The sequence below is a fragment of the Salminus brasiliensis genome, chromosome 23 (genome assembly GCF_030463535.1).
Source record: "Salminus brasiliensis chromosome 23, fSalBra1.hap2, whole genome shotgun sequence".
NCBI classification, from domain to species: domain Eukaryota; kingdom Metazoa; phylum Chordata; class Actinopteri; order Characiformes; family Bryconidae; genus Salminus; species Salminus brasiliensis.
In genome coordinates this window covers 32,563,317-32,568,294 of record NC_132900.1, presented here as the reverse complement: position 1 = coordinate 32,568,294, position 4,978 = coordinate 32,563,317, and positions in this window count along the sequence as shown.

Genomic DNA, 4,978 nt, shown 5'->3' with positions numbered 1-4,978 from the left:
GCAGAGACTGAGCTCCGGTGTCTGTGTGTGTGTGTGTGTGTGTGTGTGTGTGTGTGTGTGTGCTGTTTTTTGTACACTTATTTATTAATTTATTTACTTAAAGGATTTAAAATAAAAACATTACATATAACACAAGTTACAATATATAGACAAAAGTATTGGGACACCTGCTCGTTCACTGCTTCTTCTGAAATCAAGGGTATTAAAGAGTTTCTCCTGCTTCTGTTGGAGTAACTGTCTCTACTGTCCAGAGAAGAAGACTTTCTACTAGATTTAGGAGGAGCATTGCTGTGAAAATTTAATTGATGATCACCACCCCAACTCATTCCCAACTACCCAACTCATCCCAAAAGTACTGGATGGAGCTCCACCGCCATCATTCCAGAGAGCACAGCTCTTCCACTGCTCCACAGCTTTATACACCTCAACTAGCCCTGCATTAGGCAGCATGGAGCCAATAGGGTCATGACGTTTATCTGCTCCAGAGAGTCCTATTCTATTGGCAGTACTTCTTCTCTACAGGGACTAGACAAGCTGTGTCAGTAATGGGTGCCACTTGAAGTGGCTGAATGCATTCATTAGAAGGGGTGTCCACAAACATTTGGGCATGTAGTGTAAAAGACAAGATGTTGTATTGTTAGTGTCATATTGGGTTAAATCTGTGTGTATGGGAAGAGCTGTCTATTCTCAGTACTGTCTGACCGCTCCATGATAAAAGGACCAGCTGCTGCAGCGTCCTGATAGAGCTGCCTGGAGCCAACAGCAATCAGCAGGGTGATCAGGAGCGGTGCGGGACTGATGGGTTCGGCTGAGGATTAGAACTGATGTGGATCAGAATCACTGCTCTGCCTTTCATTCACGCTGTTCTGCCAGAGTCAGGAGTCAGTGTGGAGAATGGTGAATGATTGTGTGTGTGTGTGTGTGTGCGCTTCTGCACACTTACATCAAACCCACCTCTCTATGTCTCCATACTCCCACCCCCACTAGTCACATGGGAGCAGTGCCGGGTTGGGATTGAAGGCCTGTTGCCATGGCGATAAGCCAGGCGGTAATATCGCTAAGCGCTGCAGGGATTAATGTGTAGACAGATGGCCAGAGGAGCACGTCACTTCCTGAGAGAGAGGCAGGGATCTTTTTCCCCCAACACAAGCGAGATCACCACTGTCACCACCTGCGGGCCTGAACACGCCACCTCACATTCACAACCGCCGCTGCAACCACGTGAAAAACCTCAGAGAAATCTCGACAGTGAATTTGCTATGATTAATATCCAATTATAGATAATAATTAGCATAAATGAAGGTAATGTTTGTGTTTTTGGAAAGTTGGTTTTCCAGCACGCACTCCTATTGGAGGACCAAAGCCAGGAGCCAAAGCTGTGTGAGGGCTCGATCGTTCCTTGTAAGTTGGTGAGATCAGCATTATTAATAAACAGTAAGACTTTCAGAGACGAACAAGCAGGGCTGATCCATCTGATCTGATCCATTATATTAATACAGCAATTCAAATATACAAATATTACAAAATGCTCTTAGTATGATTATACTTCAGTGTCTGAAACAGCAGATGTAGTAGGAATGAATAAACACTGTTGTACAAAAACAGAAAACAAAAAAATACAAAATCATGTAATCAATGTAAATGAATGTAACTGATTTGTGATTTGAGTGAATTCAACAGAAATAAAATCTGTTCCTTTAGAATATTTGAGTGCAACTTTAAACCAGCGTTTAATCTACAATCTTCATGAAGGCTAACAGTGTGTACAGTCACGCGTTGAGTGTTTCTGAAGCTAATGGCAGTTTGGTTAATCTCGGAATCTGCTGAGCAGCCTGGCGGATTGCTAACAGGGATCTCCAATAAACATTCATCAAATCGATTGCTCATTATTGATACTGTAAACAGGCACCACTTACTCATAATTACTGCTCCTGCTATTAAACAGTGATCAAACATCATGACTGAGGCAGAATCACAGTGCGCTGGATTATACAGCCGACCCCTGCCGGCGGGGGGACTCCGCCTCTCTGAATGGGGCAGTGTTCAGGGTTTTGTTAGCAGTGGATTTGCAGCTCATGCTGAAGTAGCGGGCCGGCTCTTCTGCCTGGTTGCTCGTCACTAGTCTTCAGGGCAGCAGATAAAGAGCAATTTCTGGCCCAATGTACCAGCAAGGAGAGCACCCAGGTCATGTAGAACAGTATGAGCTCGGGAGAGAGCGCGAGAGCAGGAGAGAGAGACATAGATAGTGACACAGGCTTCGTGTGATTCAAACGTGTTACACTGAATCGACTTGATACCAATCATTTCCACATCAGTCCAATTACAGCCAGGGCCAGAAATCTCTTGCTGAGGTTCGTTATTTTATCTGTGTCCAAACGTTTGTGGAAAGCCTTTCTAATGCTGCAGAGGCTCTGTTTATTTCTTATTAATTAAAAAAACCAGTGTCCAAACATTCGCATCTGAATCATCTGAATCAGGGAAATTCAGTACTTTATACAGTCAAAGGGGGACTGAGTCATGCCACTAATGTAAAAAGGAATAAGGGTACGGGTCAAAGGGACGAGACATAATAAGAGAGAGAGAGAGAGAGAGAGAGAGAGACAGAGAGAGACAGAGAGAGAGAGAGAGAGAGAGAGACACTGCAATGCCGACAGACGGGCGATAGCTGTGGGCTGGCTGGGGCTCAGTGAAGTGTGTGCTAATAGGTTGTAGCAGATTTTTGCGGCACACACCAATCAGCCACCAGCCTGGTGCAGCACCCACGCCCTCCCCACCACACGTCAGGCATTTGGCACCACTACTGCAGCACGACACCACACTACAGCCTCACTCTCTCTCTCTCTCTCTCGCTCTCTCTCACACACACACACACACACAGGCAGAAACATACTTGGAGCAGAGCCAGGGCTCATTCACACACGTCTCCGTCCGCCTCAACCCTCTCCTGAAGCATCCTGACAATTAGACAGGAAACACAAGCACTCCTAAGGGAAGGACTCCGAACACACACACACACACACACACAGGCGGAGTTATGTAATCACTCCACTCACAGTATGTACTTTTTAAGTTGGCTGTGAGTCCTGGCCGTGGTCAGTGTTCTCCTACGACAGGGTTATTCACTTTCTCTCAGCGGGACGTTCAGCCGCGCCTCACCAGCTTCAGACTGACATCACAACTGATCCAGAGAATATGGGACAAAGGCAATAATTAATATTTAAAAAAGAGGTTAATTTAATCAAATCTATTTTTGGTCACACCCTGACTCTAGATTTCTAGGCTGGGGTTCTGAATAAAGAGGTGTTGTACTGTAACGGATATGTGTCTGTTTATTTGCATCTGAAACCCGTATCTATCAAATGCAGTGAAAAGCGATTGGTCGTGCCGAACTCCCGGATCCCACTAACAGGTTCAGTGTAATAGTCTTCATCCTTTCTAACTGGACTGGTCACCGGACCGCCAACAGGCTCCTCCAATAATATTCACAGAGACCTTCAGATATTCAACAGTAGAGAATTATTCACTGTAAACGTAAAGATTTGAAAGATCTGCTAAATGATCCAGACCTGCCACAGAATGTGAATCTGCTCCAGTACTGGCGGGATACATAAAACTGCTAATCCTGCTGAAGTGCTGAAATTAGCCCCCCCGAGTCACTCTGCATCACAGGGGCCGGGCCCTCCGGCCCTGGCCGTGCACCTTCCCTGCAAACAGGTATTTCGAGTGTTTATAGAAAGAAGGCCGGTAAAGGAAGGCTGCTTGTGTGAGACCCTGGTTAAGTCGAGGCCACAGTTACTGCAGTGAACCTCAATCAATTTACATTTAGAACATTTTTGAGCTTCTGCCAGTAGCACCATTTGGCCAGTAGACCCTACATGGTGAATTCCAGTTGACAGATTTATTAAAGAAGACAAACCTCTCAAAACATTTGAACATTTTAACACTGAACAACTACGCCTGTTCATCCACTGCAGATCCCCAGCATAATGAGGAACGCAGAGAGGAAGGCTTTCCAACATCAAGCTCAGAGGAGTGTAATCCAGGTCTGAACTGAGAGAGGAACCCTAGGAGGAACCAAGACTCAAAAGACTCAAAAGGGGAACCCATCCACCTCTGGGTCTATCTGCTGATGCTGGAAACACAAACACTTAAGAGCCTGAAGCCTGGAAGGTAAAACAGTAAAAACAGTCACTGTGTTCCAGGCTTTCTTACAGCACATTAAATATATTGACTATTATCAATATATCAAGTTTAAATCATAAATCACCACCCAGAGCTGCAACAAAGCTATTTATCACCTGAGAATATTCCACTGAACTACAACCGCATGCCTGTTTAACCCCTTAGACTCTGACCCGTGTTACGGTGTGGAGTGGGGTATGGGACGGTGTGGGGTGGAGTTTGGGTTTGGACTCAAGTGCACAGTTTATTTATTTATGTTATTTTGGGGGGTATCATATTTGGGGGCTTTTATATCATGCCTGAGACAAAAGCTGAACGTTTTAAGTGAAGATATGATTGGTGCTTGCTGACACTACGTGACCCAGCGCGTAACAAAGGAAGCTCCGAACAGTCGAAGGGAAGCTCGGACCGCAGTCTCCGCTTCCCGGGAGGACTCTCCGCGGCCGGGCTGGGCCGGGCAGGGCCGGGCACACCGGCTCCTCCACAAGCGGAGCTTTTCCCCACAGCCCACCGCCCTCAGCCCACCGCTACTGGCCGCCCCTCTACAAAGGTGCGACGGGGGAGTGTGTTTGGCTGGGTGTATATATAACCTGCCACACAGGTGGGTCTGGTCAGCGTTGATTACCGCTGGGGATTCTGGGACTTGGAGTTCTTTACCCCAGATCCACCAGCTGCCCTACTATGCTGGCCAGGCCCTCTGCTGGTGGCTGGTGGTACATGCTGCCTGCCTTCAAATGGTTTGTGTGTTCGGATTAAAAACGTAATAAAAACCCTACAGGGGTCAGGAGGTTAACCT